The sequence below is a fragment of the Cynoglossus semilaevis genome, chromosome 11, assembly GCF_000523025.1.
Source record: "Cynoglossus semilaevis isolate Cse_v1.0 chromosome 11, Cse_v1.0, whole genome shotgun sequence".
In the NCBI taxonomy this organism is placed as follows: Eukaryota; Metazoa; Chordata; class Actinopteri; order Pleuronectiformes; family Cynoglossidae; genus Cynoglossus; species Cynoglossus semilaevis.
This window is the reverse complement of record NC_024317.1, coordinates 4578613-4590939: the sequence shown is the minus strand read 5'-3', so window position 1 is coordinate 4590939 and position 12327 is coordinate 4578613. Positions and strand designations below refer to the sequence as shown.

Here is a 12327-nt window from a genome sequence, read left to right as displayed (position 1 = left end):
CCCTACACACACACAAAACACTAATTCAGCAAGCCTTACACTCATGCTCTGACATGTCCTCTGTCCGTCTGCTTCTTTCTCACACGCTGCCAAAAGACTAAAGTTAGAGGAGAACTCTGAGGAGCGGACTCACCACAGCTGGGATGGAAACGCCGGACACCGCAGCGGGTGAGGAGGTGTAAGTCAGGGGTGAAGTGAGCAGGGAAGCGGAGTAGTAGCTGGGTGTTTGTCAGTCAGAAGTCCCTCTCACAGTGACGGTGGAGCTCAGCCTGTTGCATTCCGCCTCCCTCTTCTTTTCCCCGTCTCTCCCTCTCCCTCTCTCTCCCTCCCTCCCTCCCTCTGACTAACATACGCCCTCCCCTCTACGTCTCTCCCTCTAAAAATCATTGTGTACTTTGATTCACAAACCCTGCCTTTGTCACGTGATCCAACACTTCAAATATACAGCACATTTTTGACCAGCCACAGAATGCCTGGAGGAAAGGGAAAACAGGGTCCAGAAAGCTTAGGTTTCAACTTGCTGCCCACCCCCACTCTTTTTTCCTGCCTCCCTCCCTCCCTCCTTCTCTCTCTCACTCTCTCTCTCTGACTCTCGTTCCCCATTTCCCTCTCCGTTTCTCCTTCTTTCTTTTCTTTTCCTGTCGGTCTTTTATTCTTTGTCTTTTCCTGAACCATAATTTAAATGACACTTTACTGTCAGGGAACAATCTTTGACTCCATGTTCAGTAGCTGTTTGTAAAGAAATTATTTAATTTGCTCAACCTTTAAACACACACACACACACACACAGGTGAGCTGATGCATGCGTTTACACACGACTGCACAAATGAAACAGCCATTAACTCACATCCACAAACACACGGAGGGCTGCACACCTCCGTGGCTACAGTACCTGGACTGGGCCGGGCCACGTGGGGGTCCAGGGGCCTAGAGCCAATCAAGGGCCACTCGTCACTGAACTCTGACTAATTTGTCTGACGTGAGTCGTACAGAGCTACGTTCAGACTTTGAGTCTTGACGCCCAATTCCAATATTCTTCTAAAATCCCACGAGCAGAGGAAGATGAGACACATGCCGTGTGTTTAAAGAGGTAAATATGGACGTCAGTGTTCAGGTACCACACAAAGTTATGGTTGTTATTGTGCAATCAGTGTCAGTACATTTGATCGCTTTGACATCAGTCAGAGAGTCTCCACTCCCCTGTGGCTGAGGCTGCTGCAGACCACTCTCTGACTCTCACCCCCTCCCCCAAATTTTTCAAAATAAAACTGGTAGTATCAGAGTCTGAATGACCTTTGACCTGTTGTTTTGAAACATTGACAGATAAAAGTAGAAAGGGAAAAAAAGTAAAGGGATACGACTGGATTCTTTTTGAATTAAGTTAATTAGTAAAATTTTTGAATGAAGTTAATTAGTAAAACTTAAGTAATTATTTATTTATTTTTTACTGTGTCCAACTGTGGCCCAGTACTAAATGACTTACGGACCGGCACCGGTCCCTGAACCAAGGGTTAGGTAGCCCTGACATAAATGAACAAAGACAAAATTATTAGCATTAATAAATATAACACCAGATAGTTAAATTTATAATAAGAAAAATATAAATTAAAAATCAGCAACACAGATTTGGTTCCTAGTCAATAGACTGTATTAAACATCAGAGTAAAAAAAAAAGGAGAATGTACAGCACAGATATCCTGGCAGAAAAACCCACACAGTCTGCTATATTCTTTATGTGAGATGACTTCATCAAACCTCACAACACAAGTGGCCATTAGCTGTTTTCCATCCTGCCTGGCTCGAAACGTACAAAGATCCATTCACCCAACACCTTTAAATCACTTCACATGGACTACTTTCCCCTGGCAGGACTTCGCTACGCAAACCAACGCAGCAGTTTTCTACTGGCCGAGGAAGTATTTAACGGAGAAACACGTGATCCGTGACGAGATCGAACCCGGCCGCTGGCTCCCTGAGGGACACCTTTACCTGCGTCTTCATGTCAGACATGAAACTGTGCTGTCTCACCCACTGCTGCCGTGGCAGATCCTTCCACCCACTGATGACAGCACCATTCAGGTCTCGTCAACTTCACCCAAAAAGAAAAAAACAAAACCTGTATATTTTGTCCCTCACTTGCCCTTTGACCAGAGACAATAAAAATATTAAAATTCCATTCATTAAAAAATACCTCAGACTTAAATTGGACTGAAAACCAGTTACATTTTATTGCAAACCACAGCATGCACTAATAAATGTATTTTTGGAGCACATTAAACCATGTGTTCCTAATAGAAGGTAACAAAAAGTATCTGCATTACGGTTTTTGAAGATAGAGCATGCCGGAATTTTCGTCATTAACGTCTCCCTTTTAACTTTTATTTCACAAGTGCTTCAACATTATTTATGGAGCAAATAAATGTATCCATGAAAAAAAAGAGACCAGAAACATGTCAGTAATACAAGATGCCTGCTGTCAATAAGGTTTAAGAAACAAAAGTTGAGTGATTTGGGGAGGGTCAGGATCAGCCCCCTGGCAGGAAGTCATTATTTAAAGTTTCAAATATTAAATTTGGCAGAGTAAACTGTAGGATTGACAAAAGGCTAAAATTATTTAAATATGGCATTTGTTTACAACAACAGGGGGCATTAGGAGTTGTTTTTTATATATATTCAGAACGCAATCACAAGTCATTCACTCATTACAGAGAGAACTGAAGCCGATCCATTAGAGTAGAAACCCCTCTGACACACAGGGAGCCAACTCCACAAACACTCGTTCTGAAAAAATAAATGGAACTGTTTTTCCTATCACTGAATCACAAATTAGTTTAACCCTAGTGTCGTCCTTTGGGTCTAGGTGACCTGGTGGCTGAAAATATGCCTGCGTGTAAGGACAACTGGAGGGTTAGAGTGGAATAATTAGGTTGTACTTGACACACAGTGGAAGTAGTGGTTTGTGCTGCCACCCTACAGCAAGAAGGTCAATGGTTCCCTAGTTTGAGCAACGGTCTCGTTGCATGGATGGCGCAGTGTAGCGCAGCTATTAAAATAATGAATTAATTTGATGGCTACATTTTCACACCAAGATTATCATCTGAGCCTGACAAAAAAAAATTAGTTTCTTCGGATATTTTACATTTCTATTTTCTGAGGAACACGTTTCCTGATGGCAAAGTTCTAACACTTAACACAACTGAGGAACACGTTTCCTGATGGCAAAGAGCTAACACTTACAGACAAAGGAGAAATGCATTATGGGTTGTATGCCGCTAACCTACAGAGACTGTTACATTAACAGCCGTTTTACTGTAAATGTCTCTCTTTAGTGGCCAGTAATTCTCTCAGCAGCTCTCAAATGACCACAAACTGGGCCACTCTGAGGTTGTGTCTGGGCCACATGTGGCCCTCGCACCACTATTTGAATAGGCAGACAGTATTTAGTTTTCAAGTTTCTCCCCCCCGTGTGAGTGGGTTTTCTCGCTACTCTGGTTCCTTCCCATAGTCCAAACATGAAGGATTAGATTAACTGTTGACTCTGAGTGGACCACAGTTATGACTGTGAGTGATGTCTGTCTCGACATGTGGCCCACTGATGGACCGGTCAACTGCCCAGGGTGCACTTGCCCCCGCATGTGACCCTGAAAAGGATTAAGCCTTAAAAGGTCAATGAATTAGGTTGTAGAGCACGCAACTAGAGAGGCAAGACAGCCAAGCGCCCCCTGGAGGACATGCTCTGTGTTTAACAAACCTCAAAGTTTCTGGCTCTCAAAAAGACCATCAACTGTAGTACACATAAACAATAAACCTTGTCCCAGAATGATTGATCGCTATAATCAGCGAGTACAAATACTGCTGCTGCTGCCGCTGCTGCTGCTGCTGCTGCTGCTGCTGCCGCTGCTGTGATATTCCCATGAAGCCGGTCTAAGAATTTTGCTGCTGCTGTGATATTCCCATGAAGCCAGTCTAAGAATTCCGACTTGGTTCACACCTTGCGATCATTTTGGTTACAAATAGAAAAGTGGCTGTTGTCCAGCTGCAGGTCCACTGCTGTCCACATCTATAGGACACACTTCTCACAACAGTGTCAGTGAGCGGGGTGAAAGGTCAGCGCTGTTTGTGTTTCTGTGTCAGTGAAATGTGCAGAGAGGTGGGAGAGGGTGAGACATCAGGCCAGGGGTGAGAGACAGTTGTGTGTCTCTGACTGTAAATGTATGGGAGGATAATAAGCATCTGTTCTTGCACAAGCTGCTGCTTGCACCACACACAGACACACACAGACACACACACACACACACCCACAGTCTCTGCCTTTGTTTTTGTGTTGCAGCAGAAATTGTCAAAATATATCAATGAGCAACGATATGGAACACAATAAGTGTTTGTTTCAGCGTTTGCCAGCAGCTAGGTTCCTGGTGGTTCTGACCCCGCGCGCTAAAGAGCCCAAAGATGTACAACACAGAAGAAAGAACAAAGAAAGAGAGGAAAAACTGAAGGAGAAAAACGAGGGGAACTTATGACTTTCTGCAGAGCTTGAAATGGGGCCCTTCTTGGCAGCGAGCAGTGGAGAAACCGCAGAATAGTGCGACTCTGGAATTGAGAGGAGGAGAGGAGGAGGAGGGAGTGGGGGGAGTGGGGGGGCAGGAGGAGGGAGTGGGGGGGGGGGCAAGGCAAAAGGACATGGGGAGAAGAAGGAGAAGAAGTAGGAGAAAAGGAGAAAAGAAAGGGTGAAGGAGGACGGTGAGTGTGGACGACAGGTTTTAATCAGCAACAGGCTGTTGGTAATGAGATCACTATCCCACTGCACTCAGATTGATGTCATGTGAAGCTCTGTGGTGCACACAGAGGCATGCAGAGGATGACAGGCATGCATGACAAGCTCGCTTACACACACACACACACAAACAGGCGTACGAGCATGGATGCAGGAAGGTAAAAGTCAGAGTTACTTTCATATTTCGACGGCTACACACACACACGAGAACCTCTAATACCCCCCGGCGCTCTGCTGCTAATTTTCTTCAAGTAGAAAAAAAAAAAAAAGGGCTGACACAAATATAATCACACCCACACATACACTATAAACACATTCAGGTCCCTGGGCTCCTTTATGTCTTCTCTGTCTCAATCAGCTAAACATGTCTACACACAAAGAACACTGTGTAGCAGCGGTGAGGGTTGGCAAGACATGCAGGCAGAAAGAAATAAGAAGGAGGAGAATATGGGGTCTGGAGTGAGGACAAGAAGGGAGAAATAAAGTTAAGAAAAAAAAAACCAGGAGGGTCGGTGGGGTGGGGGGGGCACTGAAGGTAACAGATGTCACACGGAGGTCACAGAGTTGAACACACATTCAGCGATAACAGGCAGTGTCACGTAATGAGATAACTAGAAACACTGCAAGACAACCGAAAAAGCCATTCTGAAGACAGCGAAGCATATTTGGCGTAATTGATGTTGTTTGCGACTGTTTTCGTTGAAGGAGAAAGAACAGAGAACAGCAGAAGTAAGAGGAGGGGGAGACGGGGGGGGGGGGGATTACACGTGCATCCAATGAACAGCAAAATAGTTTTTCCTTTATAAATGTTCCCCAAAATTCAACCATGATGTCACCATGAACCTACAGTGAACTCCGCTCCGTCAGCTACCATTAGCGTTCTCCTCTCTGCTCCCTACTGCTTCACCTCACTGCCTCCCCCATCTCCCTCCACTCTGTCCTCACTGTCCATGCGTCACCTTTCCACCATACAGTCTCACCTGTAGGCGTTTTTCTCACTCTCTCTCTCTCTCTCACACACACACACTATTCTTGTTAGCATTTAGCATAAACCTATGACCTGTTACACCAAACCAAACTACACCTCACATCAACCGACTGAAAGTCGTGTCTCATCGGGACAAAGGTTTTGGTCCAAATTAACTTTGTTCGTCTAAAAAAAAAAAAAAAAAAAAAAAAATTCCAAAAATGTAATAATTTTCCGTTAATAGGTAACAAATACAATCGCAAAGACAATCAAAACTCCAACTCGCAACCATTTGGAAATTCTTAACAAGGACAATTTTAATCAGAACAAGCTGGCATATTTTGGCCGAGACCTGCACTTATGGTAATTCAATCACAGAGGGAGGGGAAAGAGGAGGAGAGAAAAACTGAAGAAGGGGGCACATGGAGGGTAGCAGAGTGTGAGACGGGGAAATAAGAAAAACAGAGGGAGGAAAAAGGAGACAGTGGGCGGATGGGAGGGTGAGGTAGGGGCTGAGTGGTTGAAGGAGTTTGATCCACATGTGGAAGTGATTGTCTAATTACAGCAGATATGTATAAGTGTTACTGCCTGCAGGACAGATGGTGATTGGAGGGGGCAGAGCGACAACGCAGAGATGATTGGATAGAAGAGAGGGATCAGAAGCGCTTCGAGAAGAACGAGGAGGGAGATCTGAGACCATGGTGCCCGAGTCGTTGCCCTCTTTGATTCTCTGAGATCTCAGACATGTGTTCTTTCCTAATTTAAGGATTTCCATCCAGAAAAGCTTCTTCACAGGAGACTGAGCAGCAACTGTTTCCACTACGCCTGGGACCACGCAGCTTAGCTTTGGAAGAGAACTCCCGAAAAACAGCTCTGCTGACTTCGTCCAAAGATTTTAGCGTTCATCTAGAACCCCATTAAAAGCTAATCAATGTGCAGATTAAATCTTGTTTGTGTAATTTGTATCAAAAACTTCACCGTTGTTGTTTACGGAGCTACACTGTGGGTGGTGCTGTTTCATATCCAGGACCAGTTATTCCCTGGAATCCAGGCGTGTAGCTGGGAAACTTCTGTCCCGGCCAAATTCATACCAGGAATTAGCATATTACCTGCAATAAACTGCCAGCGTTCATACTGATTAAACAAACAAGATTTAACTTGCACGGTAATGAGAATTCAAATACCGATAAGGCATTTTTTTCCATTCACTTTCAGACGCAATGTACTGTACAAATGAAAAAACAATCTATAAATCAACTTTATGCCTTTTAGTAGTAAGGCTTCTGGTACTTTTCCTTTCTAAAAAATACATAGTACCTAGTACTATTCCTTATTCCAAGTAGTAGTTGGCACTACTGTGCTTTGATCTTGGTACACTCTAATACTTTTGTGGTCAATAGATAAAGTTAATTTCTAGTACTAGTACCTGTGGTGAAAACAGGTACTACATGTCTCAGTTCCCTACTCTTATTCCTGCCTTGGAAACCTACTTTAATCCTGGTCCATAGTACCAAGTACCATAAACAAATGTTTAGAGGCTCCATACAGAAAGAGCAGCATCAATATTTGTATTTAAGTGAATTGATGGGGATAAGAACATTTTCTTTATTAGTTTGTAAAGTGATTACTGTGGTACTTTTAGTGTGGTACTAAAATTTGAAAATAAGGAATTTCATTAGGTGTTTTATTGTGTATAATCTTTCCTCAACAGTGATAAATACATTCAGTTGTTTGCAAACAGTACAGATGAGCTGTCAGCCTCAGGATAATCTGGCACCTCTTCACAGGAGACCATCTGTCAGCACATCTGAGCAGTTCTAGGCTGCCTTCGCCACTGTTTGTCTGCCTGTCAGGAAACGTAAAAGTCCTCTGGAGGGTAAAACAGTGACGGGTATCAGACATCGGACTTAGATTTGTTGTGCTTGAGTAGACTTTTACAGATCGTCTCTCTGTTGTTCACTGTGTCCCACTGACCTACATGCCTCAGTGCAGACCATTTGGGTGAAAACCCTAGTTTCTAGAGCACAGCCAGACAAAAACGGTCGCTCTTCATACACACTGCATCCAAAGGGGGATTTTCAGTGGGTTGCACAACTCTGCCAAAATAACAGTATAATTTATTTGTATATATTTGCAATAAATCCCTGGTTTGCTCGAGTTCCTCTGTGTTGCCACATATCTGAAAAACAACACAAATCATTGACGCGACTCTGCTAATTGAGGAGTTGAGCAACGCCGAGTTGGGTTTATTTGCCATCACAGACCGCATATTTGACGCAAATCCTAAATTGCTTTACCGACATTATCATCCGTCTGTGTCTGATCTAAGTCTGGATAATTCCTTGTACCAGGAAGGCTATGAACATAAAATCTAACCACTGTGACTCCAGCATTTATTTTCTTGGCTGTGTGTTATTGTTCAAACTCTTGTTGATCCCCACAGATGGTTTTATCTAAAAGGAGAAGTTCCATTCACAACAGGGCAGCTCAGATCGAGCACATATAGTTTTACAAAAGGTATATCTAAATTACAAGAAACACAAAGATAGTGAAAGTAAATACTAGCCTACAGTTCAACAAAAACATTTATAACCAGCCAACGACAACTAAAAATAACCCAAAAAAAACATCACATAAGCACAAAAAAAAAACTGAGAATCCAAAAAATGTGGAAATTGGCTAAAAGATTGGCCCAACTCATAGTAGAACCAGATGCAACTAAAAGTTAGCCAAATCAGGATAATTTGTGAAAGAGCTTGTAATTTATTGAGAAACAGCTAAAAGTATACAAATGTTGAAAAATAGAGACAGACGTTACAACATAAATCACATAAAAAGCTACAAAAGGTTTCCATGAAATAAGTAGCACCACAAGAAAAATGAAGCAATCACCAATTAAATTAATCAAAAATACAGCAACAGTTACTAAGTAAAGACGAAATGTCAACATTTAGGAAGAATGCCAGGATATATCTTAGTACTACTGATATGGCAAACAATAAAAAGCATAAATTTTGAACAAAAGTTTGCCAAGAAAAAACCAAATGATGACGTAAAGACAAAAAAAGTACATCAAGATAGCAGGGTGTTTTTTTAAATAATTGGCAAAAAAAAAAAAAAAAAAAATGAGCCAAAATAACTACAGCTGCTAAAATGTTGCAGATGAGGTTTGGAATGATATTTGGTTTCTGACTTACATTTTCTCCATATCTTTTTTCATTTCTTTATGTCATACTTTACCCCAGGAAATGACACAAATTGCTCTTTGAAATGTGTGTCTGTCTGGGTGTGTTTTGGCAACCACTGTAAATACATTAGCTAGCACAATGCAGTCATAGCTATGAAATCAGCTACATGATATTTGATATGTTTACAGCTCTCCGCCCTCTTAAATCTAATTAGAGCCTCCGTGTTAATGTGCTGTACGTCTAATTTTGTCTTCTGTGCATCTGTGCTGAAATAAACACTTAAATCCACGCCCGTGTTGAACAGTAGTTAAGGCACATGTTTTAAGGTCCCATACAGTTGAATTCTTCTCTTGTAATCACTCCAAACAAACCTGATGAAATACCTACCACAGTAGAAAGTGAACCCCACCTCTCGTTAAGTCGACTCATCACTGCCACCTAGTGTGCTACACGTGCTTAGCATTTTACAAATATAACCGCAGTTTAAAACAAAAACACACGATTCAATTGGCAGTCAACAATAGTTTCACCAAAAGTACTAATTATATTTATCCACATATGCCACATCAGCACAAAACTACCATTCCCCGGTTCAAATAACCCAGCAATTTAAAGTCTACTCGTCAACCTGCAACAGCTTATTTACACCACGGGGAGGCGCAGCTCCATCAGTTATCACATTTCTGTGAGGTCTGGCGTTGGTCTGAGAACGTTTTTTAAAAAATAATTACGTTATGTAATTGTACCTTACAATAATAAGACAAAACGTCACTATAAATTAATAGTATATTTAAACCTTTACTGCTGAATTCTGTTTCTTATCTTTTTCAATTTTGTGGGGGATATTTTGGCAACTGTCATTGTTGCAGTTTTACAAGTCTATTTTTGTATGTTTCTTTTTAATTATAAAAATAATCATTTTAAGTCAACAGTTACCATTCTTTAATGTGTGCTTCATTCTGCTCTTCATCATGAGGCAGACATTTTTAAAGGCAGACATTATTGTCTGTTAATCCACTATAAACTCCTGGTGCTTTGGAAAACTTGACTGTGTTTGTTAAATAGTGCTTGGCTTTTACTTGACACAATACAGTCTCGAGTAGCATTGTTGCTGCAGTGGGGAAAGACCAGTCCTATAATCAATACAACCAATCCAAGATAGAGGTTTGGTTAAAGTCTCTGATCACGTCTCACAATGGTGTCATATCACAGACAGTGACTGGTTGCGTAGGCTCTGTTCAGAGGGATCAAAACAGACCTTAAAAATAAAACAAATGATGTTGTCTGTACTTAAATGGCCTGCAAGGAGTCTGGATCTGACGAACATCAAATATGTTTGGAATTACTTGGACTGGAAGTGCGTCAAGACGAAAACCATAACAATTTTTAAAAGAGCCTTGGTCATTTTATTTAAGATTATACATATTATTAAGTACACTAAGAACTCTTCAGATCCATTACCATTTCAACCTTAAACTGTGAAAACATCCTTATGATGTGTTTATCTGCAGAAAATCCCATGTCCCCATCAGGGCCATTAGAATTATCATTGGTTGTTGTTTCTAAGATGGAACAAAAGACACATCTCATATGATGTTTGAGCAAGTGACAATACACACACACACACATATATATAGAAAAATATTTTAAAGTGTTTTAGTTATTTTTATTGGATATTATTTGAAATGAACTGACATCTCTTCATCTCACGCTTTCAAGTTTATATCCATTACCATATTTGACCTAATTTTTAGAAATATATCTTTGAGCGTAATTTTCTTCCTTTCCTTCACCTATTATATATAGTTGTTTTTTGGTTTTGGCTACCTTCCTGCTACTGTTTGGTCAACTGTATTTCTCTCACAGTAATAATGAAGCACTTACTGTATCTTCTCTATCTCAAATAAGTTTAGTAGTAAGTAAGTTACAAACAGAATTAGATTTTCTTTTTAAAGAAAGGTTCAAGTACAGTACCAAGTTGCTGTCCTGCTTTCAGAGGCTGCACTGACATTTTTAAAGCTCATCTTTGTACGATGGCATCACTTTTATCAACTGCTACAAACTCATCTGGGCATTTTCCTATGTTTACTTCGCAGCAGAGGTTGTGAAGGTGGGAAATACGACATGATCATAAGCGATCAATAAATATAGGAAACCATTTCGCAGGTGAAGTTGAAGATAAATGCTCTGTCACGTGATCCCTCGGTTATAAACAAAGGTGAAATTCAAAACCGGGGCCTTATATCTGATCGACTGTGACCTGTTTCTCACAGGCTGTAACAGTACAGTTTAATTTTAATTCAGCTCACCTAGTTGTGTAGATAAGAAAAGAGGTGGTGACTAAAAAAAAAACTATTCAAATGAAGCCTAGGCTGAGGAAGCTAGCGTGAACAACGTGACCTAAAACCAGTCCCTCAGTCGCTGCAGACGATCTAAAAAGGGACGGTACGTTTTTAGGCAAATTTGGGCTACCTGATAATAATCCTGTTGGTACTGGCAGTTCCTGACCTACATTCACGGCGTCCCAGCCAATCTCCGACGACATTTCAGCTTCGCGCAAACACACACTCCGTAGACAGGAGGGAAACGTGACGCAGAGGGGGAAGCGAGGGGGGAGGGGCGGAGAAGTCACGGTGAGCTCCGCCCTTTTCGCACGTGCCGGGGCTGACAGGACAAGATCGTCTATATGTGAACAGATGACCGCACAGTAAAAAAAACACTGCACTGCTTCCTGCCGCACGACAGCGAGCACGAGTAGGCTGAGAGAGAGACAGGTAGAAGTAAATAGACAGAGAGAGAGGTAGACGGAATGCTACAGGTATCGTTTTGAGTTGGTAGAAATACATATAATCTATAATACAATCAACAAAATAGATGTGTGTAGTGTATGTAACTGGCATAAATTAAAAATGTAATATGGCAGAGAACACATGTATCAGACAGAAAATCCTAGTAAATGGATTTTTGACAGTTTATTATGTAATTGTAAATTATTTTCTTTCCCCACTAAGAGTGACTTTTTGTTGTTGTTGTATTTGATGATACTAATGACACTTTAAGAAACATTGGCATGTGACCCACTTCTGATCTGGTTTCACATCCAGTTTGACAGCCCAGTTGGTTAACTAACATCTCTGAATCACACATACAATTAATAACTTGACCTGAATCTGTTGCCAATGACTGAACTGCCCTAACCTCAAATTACATTATTTACTGCATGTGTGTCAGTGTGTTTATATGTCTGTGTGTCAGAGGAAAAAACTTCCTGCAGCAGTTTAGACTATTATTACAATTACCGACAAAGACTCCTATTAGTGTTACTAACCTAGTGATAAAGTAAGTTATGTAATTCATTTGGTGACTCGTTTCACACAGTCAGAAGTTGTTCCAGACTA

The 12327-nt window shown here is 41.3% G+C and overlaps 1 protein-coding gene across 1 annotated transcript in view; it reads right to left on the bottom strand.

Moving 5' to 3' along the window:
* The window catches only part of LOC103385998 (retinoic acid receptor gamma-A-like), a 47756-nt gene extending 35517 nt beyond the window's left edge, over positions 1-12239 (bottom strand). Inside the window, exon 1 of the mRNA XM_025060319.1 lies at positions 11402-12239. The gene's annotated coding sequence lies outside the window, so the exon portion shown is untranslated. The remainder of the gene's footprint in view (positions 1-11401) is intronic.
* Positions 12240-12327: the final 88 nt, after the last annotated feature.